At 36.4% G+C, this 16,727-nt stretch overlaps 1 long non-coding RNA gene across 1 annotated transcript in view; it reads left to right on the top strand.

Moving 5' to 3' along the window:
* Window positions 1-14,056, top strand: part of LOC134484387 (uncharacterized) — an 84,144-nt gene extending 70,088 nt beyond the window's left edge. Inside the window, exon 3 of the long non-coding RNA XR_010061826.1 lies at window positions 13,962-14,056. This is a non-coding gene — a long non-coding RNA (uncharacterized LOC134484387). The remainder of the gene's footprint in view (window positions 1-13,961) is intronic.
* The last annotated feature ends 2,671 nt before the right edge of the window (window positions 14,057-16,727 follow it).

A 16,727-nucleotide genomic window follows, 5' to 3' on the forward strand; every position in this document is an offset into this window, starting at 1 on the left:
AAATAGGCTTTCAGAGATTATCATTTGAAGTAGGTACACAATATTTACACAGGGACCTAGGAGAATTCAGCTGAAGGACATTATTTTTTTCTGGCTGTGCTGAGAGCTGAAAACCAGTTGGTAAGGGTGCCTACACACTTGAAAGCAGAGATAAGACCAACTTTTATGCTCCAAGTTACCTGTCATTTGGACTCAAAGACACAATGAGAAGATCAAATGTTACAATTAGAAGTATAAAAGAGAGTGAAAACTCCCAACTTAAAGGGCCAGTAAATATCTTCAAAAAATTATTGAAGAAATCTTCCCCAACCTAAAGACAGAGATGCCGAAAAACATGCCAGAAGCCAACAGAGCTGTAAATAGATTTTACCAGAAAAGAAATTCCTCACATCACATGATAGTCAAAACACCAAATGCACAAAATAAAGAAAGAAGTTTAAAGGCAATAAGGGACAAAGTCAAGTAACATATAAAGTCAGACCTATGAGAATTACACAAGGTTTCTCACCAGATACTATGAAAGTCAGAAGATCCTGGAATACTCTAGACCATAAAAGAACACAAAAGCCATTCCAGTCTACTATAGCCAGGAAAATTCTCAATTAACACATATGGAATTACGAAGATATTCCATGACAGAACGAAATTTATACAGTATCTTTCTACAAATCCAGCCCAACAAAAGATAATAGGTAGAAAACTCTAACACAAGGAGGGAAACTACATCCTAGAAAAAGCAACAAACTAATCTTGCAATGAAACCAAAAGAAAAGAGACACACAAACATGACTCTTCCTCTAACAACAAAAATGACAGAAGCAACAATCACTATTCCTTAATATCTTTTAACAAAATGGAGTGAATTCCCCAATAGAAAGACATAGACTAAATGAATGGATACATAAAGAGGACCCAGTATTTTGTTGAATGTAGAAAACACAACTCAGAGACAAAGACAGACACTACCTGAGAGTATTAGGCTAGAAAACAAATTTTGAAGCAAATGGTCTGATAGAAGGAAGCTGGATTTGCCATTCTACTATTGAATATAATCGACTATCAACCAAAAGTTTTCGAAACAGGTGAGTAAGGAAATTTCATATTTATCAAAAGATTATCCCACCAATAGTAACTGTCAATCCTAAATATGTATGGTCCATATACATGGACACCTCCATTCCTAAAAGATACCTTACTAAAGCTCAAAGCACCCATTTGCTCCTCACATAATAATAGTGGGAGATTTCAACACCACAATCTCATCAATGGACTGATCATGGAAACAAAAATTAAACCATGATCAAGACAAACTAACAGAAGTTGTGAACAAAATGGACATTACAGATATTTATAGAATATTTAATCCTAAAACAAAATAATATATTCTTCCCAGCATCTCATAGTTTTTTCTCCAAAATTGATCATATATCAAGTCACAAAACAGGACTCAACAGATCGAAGAAGACAGAAATAAGTCCATGCATCCTATCAAACCGTGACAAACTAAGGCTGGTCTTAAATATCCACAAAAACATCAGTGAGCCCACACATAACTGTAACTTGAACAGTGCTCTACTCAAAGATAACTTGTCAAGCAAGAAATAAAGAAAGATTGAAGACTTTTAAGAATTTAATACAAGTGATGGCACAACATACATATGCTGTACTCAACAATAAAAGAACTTCTGGGGGAATCACCATTCCTTACCTCAAGCAGTATTACAGGGCAATAGTGATTAAAAAGCAAAGAACAATGACAAAAAAGTTGTATTTGTACAGATTCCTGGGAATGTTGATAAGTGGAATAGAATTGAAGACACCAACACAAACACACACATAAATGGTCACTTGATATTTAATAGAGAGGCTAAAACCATCCAATGAAAAACGATAGGATTTACAACAAGTGGAGGGCAGCATGTAGAAGTATGCAAATCGATTCATTTTTATTGCCCTATACAAAGCTTAAGTATGAGTGGATCAAAGACCTCTACATCAAACCCAATAAACTGAAACTTATAGAAGAAAAAGTAGAGAAGAGTCTTGATCACATGGGCACTGGGAAAATTTTCCTGAACCAAACACCACTGGTTTGTACTGTAAGATCAAGAATCAGACACGAGACTTCATAAAACTACAAAGCTTCTGTAAGTCAAAGGACACTGTTATTAGGACAAAACAGCAACCAAATGATTGGGAAAAGATCTTTTTCAATCCTACACCTGATACAGAGCTAATATCGAAAATGTACAAAGAACTCAAGAAGTTAGACACCAGAGAGCCATACAATCCTATGAAAAATGGGGTACAGAGCTAAACAGAGAATTCTCAACTAAGGAATAACAAATAGCTGAGAAGTATGTCAAGAAATGCTCAACATCCTTAGTCATCAAGGAAATAAAAATAAAAACACTCCTGAGGTTCCACCTCACACCAGTCAGAATGGCTAAGATCAAAAACTCAGGTGACAACAGATGTTGGTGAGGTTATGGAGAAAGAAAAACACTGTTCCATTATTGGAGGGATTGCAAACCTGTACGATAACTCTGGAAATCATTCTGAAGTTTCCTGGGAAAATTGGATAATGCCCTAACTGAGGACCCAGCTCTACCTGTACTCTGCATAGACCCAAAAGATGGTGCAACATTCAACAAAGACTCATGCTCCACTATGCTCATAGCAGTATTATTTATAGTAGCCAGGAACTGGAAAGAATCCAGATGGTCTTCAACTGACGAATGGATACATAAAATATGATACATCTATACAATGTTCTACTATTCCGCATTAAAAACAATGAATTCATGAAACTCATAGGCAAATGGATTAACCTAGAAAGCGTCACCCTGAGTGAGGTAACCCAATCACAGAAAAGGTCACATAGTATGCAATCTCTGATAAGTGGATTTTAGCCCAAAAGTTCGAATTCCTCAAGATATAATCCACAGACCACATGATGTTCAAGAAGAATAATCAAAGTATGGAAGCTTCACTCCTTCTTAAAAGGGGGAACAAAAAACATTCACAGGAGGGTATGTGGAGGCACAGGTAGAAGCAGAGACTGATGGAATTCATGCCCCACCTGTGGCCCATATACATTTATACAGTCACCAAATTATATAAGATTGTTGAAGTTAAGAAGTGCATGCTGACTGGAACTGGATATAGCTGTCTCCTGAGAGACACAGCCAGAACAGGTCAAATTCATATTTGAATGCTAGCAGCAAAACATTAATCTGACATTGGAACACCTGTTGGAGGAATTACAGAAGCGATTGAAAGACCTGAAGGGGCTTGCAGCCTCATAGGACAGCAATGCCCAACAACGATAGGTCCCAGGGAGTAAAGCATCATCCAAAGTATATACAAGGATTGACTCATGGCTGTAGATGTATATGTAGCACAGGATGGCCTTTTTGGGCACAAAGGGGAGGAAAAACTCTTAGTCCTTCCAAATTTGGACTCCCAGTGTAAGGAAGGTCAGAAAGACTAGACGGGTGGATGATGTGGATGGGAACTCCATTATCGAAGAAGGGGAGGGAGAGCAGATAGATGTCTTATGAGTAGGAAACCAAGAAAGGGTATATTTGAAATTTAAATTAAAAAATCAAATAAATGAAAAGAGGATACTCAGATTGCTTTGAATAGGTGGAAGCATATCTAATTTCCTTGTGTGCAGGAGAGGAATTGTTGCTGTCCCTCTAGGAAAATGTAATAGATTTTTGATGTTCTAAAGTAGAAGGGTGAAAAAGGATCTCCCCTAGACTGTATGGAATGTGCATAGCTTCTCTTCCTCTTATGTCTGGAGCACTACTGAGCAGAAGTTGAAGGTTGATTGATACCTTGAAAATTATAGAACATTCCAGCCAAACACTACTTCAGCAACTCCAAACTGGAAATCACAGTAAAGAATACACATTTGAATGTCCATGGTAGGCAGTCAACAGTCTTAGAAGTCTTGTACAAGGCTCTAATGGAGTAGTGTTGGGTTCAGTGTCTTATTCATATATATATCCATCTACACATTCCTCTGCATGTGAAAGGACATCTCTGTGTAAGGGAACACAATGAAGACAGTAGTCGGATTTATGCTTGCTTTTAGACTCTTGTTTGAGAACTCAGTCCAGATTTCTCTGAGATATCTTCGGTCAGAACAGTGTTTCCCAGGACAATAAACTTAGAAATTTAAGAAAGGAAATACATTTGGCATATGGGGAATCTGTGGTAATTCCTTGGCCTCCTGGAGTCTTCTTAATTGTATAAGTCTAAATCTTACTGGGTAAGATGGTGGAGGTAGGGAACTTGAACAGAAGTAGGACTGTTGTGTCAGTCCTCAAAAAGGTAATATGCAAGACTTCATGGGAAAAATTTGTTATTGCACCGTGGACATCACCGGGATTTCTGAGAAAATGTGCAAAGGAGATATTCTATACCTGTTTGTTAGAACTGTAAAATCTCTGTAAAATTATTTTAAAATAATAAGAAAGACCATTTCATGCTGGAGAAAATGTAAGTACCTCGTGGAGCAGAGGAAGATCCAGTATTGCTTGATCAGCTTCCTATTCTTTTTCAGTATTTAGAATGTCCATATATTTTCATGCCATTTGAAAGTCCAGGTAGTAATTCTTGCATCAGTCCTATAGGTTGCATTTTATTCCAACAGTTGTCTTTGGGCTTTGAAGACTTTTGTCAGACAAGAAAAGATCAAAACCCCTTTCTTCCATGGAGGAATGTCTCAGAATACCTTTAGCAGGAAGAAGTTTGTATGTAGTCCTAGACAGTTGGGATGTAGCAGGCTCACAAAATCAAGAGAAGAAGTGCTGAAGATGGCCAATAGAGAGTGCAGGCATGAGTACCCCTTGGGCAAAAGAAGATATTTCAGGCCAATGTTGTCCTTTGGTGAAAGTGTTCTTGCCCACTATACAGAGAAAAAACTTGAAATACTTTGAGTAGTTGTGGAGTGTTGATACTCCCATAGGGAAAAGGAGAGACACTGAATCTCTTCTTTGAAATGATGACCTTTACAGACCCCTTGGACAGAAGATGTGAATTTGAGAACAACTGGAGCAAAAGGTATCATTCTGATGTCCTTCCTAGAGGAAGTTTTGAATATGAGACACAGTTAAGTGTAAATTTTGTGCCATCTTTCACCAAAAGTAGAATGGTTCAGAATCATTCTTTGTCAAATAGGTTAGGTACTGAGGACCTTTTTGACTAGAAGTGGAGTTTTAGACCTGGGTGCCAGAGATGATCTCAGGAACTGTCAGTCTTATAAGACAGATAGCAGACACTTATATACAGAATATACATTTGATATATAGTGGACATAAATTGGTGATTTAAAGTAATGATGTTTAAGAGTAGAATATTAAAGAAGACGTAGAATCTGCTTAAAGTGACAAACCTATTTTAGGATCAGGGAGTTTTCAAGCCTAAATTGAGCAGGAAAGCTAGGGCTACTTTACATATTCACATCTTCAATTACACCATGGTAGGCTCTAACCGGGGTCCAAGCATTAGTATTATTCAGCAGTCATGATTTTCAGTCTCTAAGTCCTCTTGAAGCTAATCATCAACGACATGGGTATAAGCATGAAGGATGGTATATAGGAGAGATAATGAAAGTTTCACGATTTGCTAACACAGATCATAATTAGGTGAAGTACCTTTGGCCAAACCTATATTTATTTAGTGGCCATTATTAGATGAACATGATCTAAAGCTCCCTATTAGAGGGTTATACTTGATCTAAAGCTCCCTATTAGAAGATTGAGTATGCTCTAAGGACTCTTTAATCTTGGTCCTCTTGGGCAGAAAAAAAAAAAAATCTGAGATCTCAATAGTAAACTCCAGTCCTTCTTATAACAGATCTTATACAGAAGGGGATGGTGTAAAGTATTATTTGTCAAAAAATAAAGACCTGAAGGCCACCAATCAAAGTGAAGTGCTGATTCCCCTTCATCTAAAGGGGATGGTGTTGAGATGGCTAGGAAATAGGTGCAGTTTTAGTAACCTGTGTTCATAACTGCAACTTATGGAGTCATCCTGAACTGCTTTGCTAAACAAGAAAGTGCCTGGCCATTTTTAACCAATTACAAAGATCTAGTCACCTAACTGTGAAGAAGGTAAAATTCTAGCTCACCTTTGATGGTGGGAAAACAGTATGGTATTGCTTAATTTTCTTCCGATTATTCTTTCCAGTTTCCATTAGCATGCTCTTCCATCAGGGTAAGTGATTATCTGAACTCTGATGCTCCATCGATACATACATATATATATATATATATATATATATATATATATATATATATATATATGATGTATAAATGTATATATATCATATGTGTATAAATAAGATGTATAAATGTATACATATGATGTATATATATTATGTATAATGTGTGTGTATATATATATATATATGTGTGTGTGTGTGTGTGTGTGTGTGTGATGTATATATGTGCATATGATATATATAAGTATAAGTGTACATGTGTACACATCCATAAATGAGAGATGGAAAAATTGCATTTCTGACAACCATCTGTAGTAAGATTGCATATATGTTAATTTTAGCTTTCTATACTCTGCCCTCTGATCTACAACAAGTATCTTATGATGTCCCACTGCGAAATCGCAATCAGGATTGCCTGGTAATCTTGGTCAAGATTGGCACTTAAGTAAAATGAGTTTAAATCAGGTATAAGATGTCCTTGTAATTAAGTGATGCTCTTGGGACTTCCAGAGCTAGAGGCTACAACTGAAACTCCTCACAAGTATAGATGGAATCAATGAGACTTGCCCTTAGGAGCCAAACCTGACATATCTCGTGAGCATCATTCCATAGCATATACACCCTTGGCCATGAACTGACTGCCTATAGTTTTTGTGGTTGAAGGTCCCATTTTGTACTACATTGAACTACATGTTATTGAATCTGATTCTGGCTTCTACAGAGGTATGCCATGAGACCATGGGGCCTCTTTAGTCAGAAGTGAAGTGACTTCTGCCCACTTTCAAATAATCAAAATTTGGGGGTCTTTCCTTTATATGAGTACTTGAGAAGACATAAGGCAACCAGGGAATGAGTAGAGTAGGCTCAGTTGTAGGAGGGAGGTCTGACATTCTGTTCAATGACTTAGGTAACTGAGGGAAAAAGGAAGATCTCGACGCCTTTAAGAAAGAGAAAACTTTGAGATCTGATTGTGCAATGGTATGTGTTAGAAAACCCTTGGAGTTGGGGTTGGTAGCATGAAACATCCTGTGACACATGGATGTCATTGTAACCTGATTTGGTGAAGGATTTTCTCCAACAATGCCCTTCAGTTTCTATACTTCTTTAGTTGGTAGAAATTTTACATCTTGTATTAAATCTGGGGAAGTTTAGGTAACAACCCAAGCCTTTTTTAAACAGCTTGGATGACTGTCTCTGGATCTGTTGCTCATTCAGTTTGTCTTAATATATCCAGATATGGGTAGCAAAAAAGGGTGCTCTTGATTTCTAGTGATTGGCTTGATTGGAATCAATCAATGATTCTATATATAGGACCTGGAACCTCAAACCCGATGGAAGAACATATTTCCCTATCCACCATGGTAAAAGGTAAAAGCCTTGATTCTCTATTATTTAGAGTATATCCATGTTAGGTAATTCAAGTCATGAGGGACTGCTTTAGAATACAAGCTTTGGCACACTATTATTTGAAAAAGCATGTCTCATGTCACCTTGTGAATAAAGCAATGTTTGAGTTTCATTTGGTCAAAGGCAGTGTACACCATCAAGAGGTGAGCAAGATCCAAGGCCACACTGATGGGGAAGGAGTCACATCATCATTCAGGGTAGTTCTCAGGGCCTCTTCAAAGAGGAATGAGTCTAGGATGTATCTCAGAACAGGAGATTTCTGAGAACAGATTTACAGAATGGGAAGTTCTGAGAAGATCTTTAGCTAAAGTGAAATCCTGAATGTATTGGTTCACAATGTGGAGGACCCTAGTCATATTTTGAAGAAAAGAATTATCAACTTCACCCATGGTCAGCAGGGGAAGGTTATCGGCTACACTGGGCCTTGGAGGAATGTTCTGACTCTGTTTCAGTAACTTCTAAGTATGTTCCCTATATGTATACATATATATCTTTTAGTCCAGGCAATGGTCACAACAAAAGTCTAAGTGGTTCAGGAAGCGGTGATGTTTCTTCAAGGATGTGTTCAGCTGCAAACATATGTGAATAAAATATAGGAATATTTTGATGACCTACTTTAAGGCACATGGTATAAGAGTCAATTTAGCTTTGTGTCTTCTGAACTAGGATTTAGAAGCAGAGAAATATAAGATACCATTGTTTGCATATGTGTTGTATGAATACATTAAATAAAGAGGTTAGTTTTAAGCAAACTTTCTTTATAGGGGTGTTGAGTGGCATGGGCCGAAGGGCAGCTCTAGTAATTCTTTAGTTCCACAGGTACTCCAAAATTCACATAGTACACAGGGAGGAGTTCTGAGACAATTGATGTGCACTGAGAATAATTTTTAGAGCCCTTTCAATAGAATTTCATTTCCCTAGCCCCCATTCGCAGAAGCTGAGGGTCTAAAATCGACTTAGTGGATTGAAGTAGACAATTGGCCCACAATCCTACTGGAAAGACAACGAATGCTAGATGGTCTTTCATGTAGGATGCGAGGTATAACACTCCCTAGGTCTGGCAGACCTTTAAGGAGAAAAGACAACACCACTTGATGGGTATAGGAAAATAAAAGGCCCATGTAAGGCTTCAAACAGGTTTTAAGCCCCTTTATCATAAAGGGTCTAGGGCAATGCTATACTTAGGCGAGTACTGACATGCTCTACAATATAATCAGAAGGAGTAAGTTAACACTGGGTAAAGTGAACCCCATGTAAGAGAGGAAAACTCTAAAGCCCTATTGAAAATGAAGAGAAACTTCTTCAGGCATAGTTTATATAGGTGTCATACACACTTCTGTCAAGAGAAAAGCTTCCTGGTACCTTATACAGTGGATAATGTTTCCAGCCGTAATCATAAGTTTCAAATTCTCATTCAGAGGTTTATATATTCATAATTTCTGTTAATGCAGGAGAGAAAAGACAGGAACATATTTCTTCTGCCAAAAGCTTTGGATAATTTTTTTTTGGCTAGGTTAATTCTTCTGGTTTGTTCAGCTGTTAAGATCTAAGCAGAAATGTTGAAATTATTACATTTCTATTGATTTGTCTTATTGCAGTTTGCAAGGGTTATATACTCTGATTCTAAACTACGACTCTGCGAATTCAAACCGGAGTGGAGCAGAGTCATTGGATTATAGAAGGAGTCACTTTTGAAAATATGTTTAATCAGTTAGGGATACGACTACTTTGTTGGAAAGTCAAGGGCCCATTATTCAGAGAGAACATTTTAGGAGGATTGGGAAGAGTGAGAAGGTCACAGAATCCTTCAGGCAAAAGTTTACCTTGGGTACTGGAAGAAGGCAGTCAAGTGCAACTGTTTTCACAGTCCAGAATAACTATGTGTCGGGGTACTCTGAGGCGTGCTGGCCAGAAATTAGGGAATTTGCTCTTACATATTGGGTGGTAATATCTGGATTTATGTTTTGCACAAGCTGTTCAGAAGCAGGATAATCATCGACAACAAAGATGAAACTGCTCCATTTTATGTGAAAAACCTTAAAGGCAGAACTTAGGTTAGGGCTCAGATTTGCACTGACATGTCTGAGGACATCATGTCCACGTGGTCTTCCATTCCTTCAAACATTTATCTATGCCTGGCCACCCAGGTAAGAAAGGAAACATTAAGACCTCTTAGAAGAATAGAACTGAGATCCTATGGATAGAAGTGGATTCTCGGAAGAAACCATTGTCAGGGGATATTAATTTAAAGTTTCCTTAAGAAAAAAAAAAACTGTGTGAGATTTCATTTCATTTCCTTCTCTGTATGTTCTTCATCAAAATAATTTGTATTAAGCCCCTTTCAACTTACAGGGTATTGCTAGATTTTCTTATTCAAAGAAAGTAGAATATATTCATCTTACTTTGCAGAATATGTTTTTCAGGGGCTCTTCATTGCATCCCAATTGAAACCCAAGTTTACCTTGAACTGAAGGAGAAACCTGGGAAAAATTAGGAAACATATCTGTGGCACAGTCCATAATATCAGAAACTAGTGTGGGTTTCCTCACCCTAAATTAATATCTAAACCTACTTTGGACAAACTAGAATGATCTGAAGTAACCTTTCCTTCAGGGATAACACATGATGCCTCCTTAATCAAAGAAAGAATGGATGAGTACCACCAAGTAAAGATGAGTTGCTGATGCCCCTGTAGCAGGAGAATTGATTAGAGTATTCATATTCCCCTTGTATTTGAGAAAAAATTAAATTGCTTACAATAGCTCAGGAGGTCCTAGCATTGCATCATCTTCTAATGATACCTCACAGTCTAGCATATCCACATCTTTAGCTGAATATGCAAGAGCCTGAATATAGATTACATGATTCATGAAAAGTTGAGGTGTCCTAAGCATGATTGCCCCCTAAAAGTATATTCAACCAAAACGAAATGAGCACCAGACTGATGACTTCACAACATATCATGTGACTTTACTCAAGGAAGTAGCATAAGATTCCAGGATTTGCTCCCTCCTTTTGGATTTCAGTGAACCTTCACCAGAGGGATCAATGCTCCTTGGTCCGAGGTAAAATATCCCATGGGCCCCAAGCAGAAGGGATGGTTCTGAGAGACCATTTTGTCAAATGGGTAACTCTAAGGCCTATAAAAAATATCAATGTTTTTGAAAGGAGAAAAGTCTTAATCTGGTTTGATAGTAGGGGAAAATCCATGATTACCTTCTTTAAAAAACAATGATCCCATCACTCCAGGCCTCTACATTTTCAGAGAACTCCAGAAAATTCTTATCTCCAAGGACTCCACTACAGACGTTACAGCAATCTGAGGTTTATTCTGAAATCTTGTGTGAAGTCACTGTCTCTAATCCTTTTTTAAACTTACTATTAGAAGCACAGGTATGGGTGTGAGGGATATTTACCTTTCTGGTGAGTATCTTAGATAAGTGGCCTTGGATCCAGGGTGGAACTTTTATTCATTGGCCATGGGACGTCAATCCATTGTTCTTGGAGATTTTTTGGTGGTCAAAGTTGTATTGGCTATGCAATAAGGTTTGAGGAACAAGTTCTGGTCTTTATTAGTTGAATGGTATACCTGAGTCAGCCACGAACAAAGTGAGAGTCTCCTATGGATTCTTGTTGACAAGGATTCAGTCTCAGGTACACTACAGCAGAGGCTGACTGTTTGAGACACTCCTCAGTCACAAGGTCAATTCTAGATCTTGTTCCATCAGATAGCTATCTCTGACCCCTCCATTGCAGACAGAGGAAGTTTAAAGTGTTTCTATTCCAGGGCAGTTGATTTCTAGTGTATGTCATTTCAGGGGCATTTGAGTCCTTTGATGTTTAATGATATCAGAGACAAATGATTGGATTTGTCTTTTATTTTTCTTGTTAGATGTCGAATTATGTTTCTGTGGCTACCTACATTATCTTCTTTTGTGTTTTAAAAGTAGATTAGGTTCTTTCTTTTTCTGGGTGTAGTTTCCTGCATTGTACTGGAATTTTCCATCTTTCATCTTTTATAGGACTGGATTTGTGGAAAGATATTGTGTAAATTTGCTCTTGTCATGGCATATCTTGGAATCTCCATCTATGGTAGTTGAGAGGTTTTATAGCAGCCTGGGATGACATTTTTGTTCATTTATGATCTGTGTGATATATGCCCAGGACCTGATAGCTTTCATAGTCTATTTTAAGAAGTGTGGAATACTGATTGGTCTCCCTTTTTATGTAACTCAACCTTTTTTCCCTTACTGGTTTTAATATTTTTTCTTTGTTTTGTGTACTTTATATTTTAACTATTATGTGATGGAAGAAATTTATTTTCTGCTCCAAATTTTTGGGAGTTCTCTTTGAATTTTGTACGTGTAAGGTTGTCTCTTTCTTTAGGTTAGGGAAGGTTTCTACTATAATTTTGTTGAAGATATTTACTGACCCTTCAAAGTGGGAGTCTTCATTCTCTACTATACCTATTATCCTTAGGTTTTATCTTGTCATTTTGTCTGGGATTTCCCGGATGTTTTGGGTTAGGAGTTTTTTGTGTACCAAGAGCTGTGGATCAGGTTCAGCTATATGGAATAGATAGAAACAAAAGTATGCTGTAACAGACTACACCTCCATTCGTGGGTTCTGAGCACTCCAGGAAGTTACCTCTGAGAAGAAGAAGTCTCTCCTGTTCTCTTGAGTGTGTCAGCACTCCTGGAAGTCCATCTATTTCCTCATGGGATCTCATTCTTTCATGTCAAATATATTGCCAGATGAGATAATTGCTCAGTGAACACAGTATTGTGTTGAATATGACACAGACTATCTGTGACAAATTAAAATATATAGGCAATGTCAACTAGGTCATTGAATTGTAATATATTGAAGAATTCACATAATTACTACATGTTGGACTAACCAATGAATGGGATGCATATTTATTAAAATGAAGAATAGTATAAAGTTTATTTTTGAAACTTACTGAATCATGTAATAAATAATAAGTCTCCATTACTGTATCAGGTCCATAATAGTGGTATAGATTAGGAATGAATAAAATGTATTATGAACTTTCTTTTATAAAAATTGCATTATAGTTCAAGAAAAAGAAAGAAATGAATCCATAAATCAGTCTGTTACAGTTGATAGTATGCAAGTAGTTGAAGAATCTATTTTAAAAATATGGTCATGGAGATTGTCATAAGGAAGTGACATTTAAGTTAGATTAGATGAAATATAGTTGATCTATATTTTGGGCAAAATCACAGTAAATAGAAGGATGATAAAAGGACAAAGAGCTTGACATTTCCAAAAAGTAAATATGATAGTAGTTTGTATTGACTAAGAGATAGAAGAGCAGTCCAAATAAAGCTGAAGCTTAGGCAATGTCTCATATGGGAATATAGGAACAGTATTAGACATATAATTTTTATTTACTGTAAATGTCTTAGAAATCATTGAACAGTTTTAAATAAGTTTGTTTAACTCACAATGTATATAGAAGGGACTCTGGTTACTTATGTATTATGAGATGATACAGAGAATAATTTTAAGGATGTTTTTGAAGTCTATCTGGAAGTACTGTCAGTGATAATGAAAAAGAGTCATATCAGAGAGCTATGTTGGAAATTGTTGTGTTTGGTAGAAGAATGAGTGTGGTGTGGGCAGGAAGAAAAGAAAGCCAATGTCTTTTTTTGAGCAAAAGAAAAGATGTTGGTGTTATTTACTCTGATGTGGAATATTTCATGATAAGTGGATTTAGGAGAATTATAAAGGAATTTATTTTAGACCCTTGAAGATGCTTGAAAGAACCTCTAACTCACTAGACATTCCTACTTAGTGTTCATTGTTTGGTGATTTAATCCATTACTAAGACCATTATTAGCTGTTATATAACAAAACTTACTTTAATATCTGTATTTTTTAAGTTATAAATGGGAGTACTTATTTAATGAAGAGCAAACCTATGATTATATTACATGCTTATTTAGTATATTCAGACAAATTATTTGCCCATATACTTACTACAAACATTTTGTATTGCAATTATAATTTAATCCAAGTTTATTGATGCTGACACACTCTTTGATTAGAATTTAATAGCTCATGAATGTGAATTTCACAGAAAGAAGTCATTTTTCAGATTTTGTAAATTTACAAACCCTAGAAGAGTAAAAACATGTGATAAATTCTAGCTCTTCTACTTTTAATCTTTAGTATTTTAGTGTGTTATGATATACATGCAAAAATTCCTAATCCAGATGATTTTAACTATAATATCCAGTACTATTAAACATATCAACAGTATTTTACAAATATGAATAATCTATGCTTTCAGAAAATTTTCATCAAAGGAGCAAGAAATTCTTCATAACTTCAACACAACATGGCCTTTGGGAACAGAATAAAACACAAATAAGGAAAGGCGGAAAATGATTGACACATGCACTGTACTTGGTTTGAAATTTAACAATCATGCCAGTTATAGGATACAGCTTTGAAATTAGAGTCAATGAGAGTTTGAAAAATACTGAGGAAGAGTAGGTAAATTGAATTCTTGCTACATGAAAGAAAACACTGGATCTGAAGGTAAGGTACATTTTAGATGATGACACTCGTCTTCTGCCACTATTTATTCAATGCTTTTGTATTTGTTACTATATTATGTTCCAAAAACATATCAATGATTCTAGTTGTTCTTAATTAATGAACATGCAGATCAGCTGATTTAATATTCCACATTATCTTAATATTCTTCTGTATCTTTCAATATTAAAATAATAGAGAATTATTTTGATTAGAGTAAAATTTTATTTTTTTATCATATGAGAGAAGAAATTATTAACCAAGAATGGATATTTGATATTTTCTAAAAGATGTTAATAGAGGTTGAAAGCATATATATAAGCTAAACCATTTATACCTTCTCCAAATGAAACTCATTGAAATGTCAGTACACATATAGTACGTATATGGAGTGATATATAGGAATAAAAACATCCCCTATGCATCCAGAATCATCTATTATCCCCATGATGAAAGCCAATATTAGGAAGAGAAGATGGTAGAGCCACTTTGCAGGAAAATCAGCTTCATTCAAAATGAAGATTGAGCTGGGAATTGATTTGACTAAGTGTAGTTAAGAATAATGTAAATGCCCAAAAATTGTAACCTCACTAGGTGGTATGTCCTTGTTGCAGGAGGTATGTTGTTCGGGGTAGGCTTTGAAGTTTCAAAGGATTGAAGCTATTTCAATCTAGTTTTCTCCACCTTCCGCTTATGGTCAGCAACCTCTGCCTGTATATCTTTGCTCTGATATCATCAATCACTGACTCTGATATTCTGGTTTATAAGCCCAAATAAAGTATTTCTTTTATAAGGAAAGAATAATATAAATGAGTTTAATGTTATGAGAAGCAGACCTTGTTTACCTGATATGGTTGCCTTTTCCTTTCTTAGCTTGGGCCGTCACACTTCTGCTATGTTGAATGAGACATCTCCATATTCTCTACTCTCACTAACTGCAGTTTGTCATTTGGCCCTCAGGACCTCCTTATACCTGGGGCTGTATTTTTGTTCTTGGAAGTTAGAAAGTTTGGATTTCCTGACTTTGGAGGCAGGGTTAAAAGTAAATGGGAAGTGAGTGACATACATACCACAACTCTTCTATTTTAGTCCTTCAATGGGGGATATTAGAGGATGGGATTACTGAGGTGAGCAGAAAGAAAAGGTGCTGCTTTATTTGAAATGTTTTCTTACCTCATTCTGTGTCCCTGTAAAGATCCAGCCTTATCTCTCAGGCCTGGCCATGTTCCTGTCACTGCTCACCTGCCTATCTCTTGCAGCTCTTAATTCTAATTCCTGCTTCCCACTCTACGTTTCATCTTGACCAGATTTAGTGCATTTTTCAGTGTTCCTGCTCTGAAACGTACACAAGATCTTTTTCTTTTGTTTTATTTTCAAACTTTCAATGTTTATGTTCTTTTTCGTTTTACCTCTTTTATGGAAGCCTTAGAGGAGAATCATTCATGGATGTCTCTTTTGATTGGAATGAGAAAATAATGAAAAAATCTTTTTTTTTTAATTACAGGACATTTTCAGTTTTTCTCTTCCATATATGTGCCATGCTAGTTTTTCTCCCTGTCTTGTCCTTAGTCCTTTCCTCCCCTTGCTACTTGGATACTGCCTCTTAGGACTTACTGCAGAACCATAATTGCTGGCATACACAAGCAAGGTGTTGACTCTTCATCACTTTTCTAACCTTTTTCTGCTTCTCTCTTGAGCTGTTTGAATTAATTTGGATCACTCTACTCAATAGTACAGTGCTATAGTGCTTGGGCCATGAAAATATCTGTTATTGTTGCTTTGTCATAGTTTTACAGCTCAGGGTTGGCCTAGTTACACTTTGGAATCTTAGTCCAAGAAGTTTGAGAACTTTAATAAAACCGTGTCAGGAGCTAAAAATACTTTTAAATGATTTCTTAATACATGACGCCTAGAAAACCCTTTCATAAATCATGGACAAAGCAGTCTGAAATTCTTGTTTCTGTAAAGTACTTGAAAAATATGAAAGGGAGAAAGGCCATGGCTCGCTCACTCTTGTCTTTAGATGGGGCGCTCAAATATGACTTTAGTTTTCCTGCGATTTCTGGTTGGAACATAAACATGTCTTTGGTAGTTTGCATCACCGGATTGCTTATATTAATTCCTCCTTTTGCTATTGTTTTGGGTTCTGTCTTCATTGTTTCCAATAGGACCATAGCTCCACAATCTGTGTAGATAAAAGGTGGGTCCAGTCCAGCTGTTATTGTTCTGGCACACAAACCACTTTTTGGGAACAAATGTTCACCATTGTATAGTTGACAGTGGTTTAAATTCTTTCCTTGTCCTCACAACATTCCTCTTCTCATCTTCTTCAATTAATTGTATTGACCTCCATGTAATCCTATTATGTATCTGTGTGTATGGAAGAAAGTTTTTCTTTAAATATTCTGTGGTTTGTGGGTTTATTCTTCCATCAACTATTCCCAACAGCACATGACCTCAGGCCATTACTGGGAATTATTGTATGCTGGGAACATTGGGGGAGGATAGTGTGAAATTC

This window comes from Rattus norvegicus, chromosome Y, assembly GCF_036323735.1.
Source record: "Rattus norvegicus strain BN/NHsdMcwi chromosome Y, GRCr8, whole genome shotgun sequence".
NCBI classification, from domain to species: domain Eukaryota; kingdom Metazoa; phylum Chordata; class Mammalia; order Rodentia; family Muridae; genus Rattus; species Rattus norvegicus.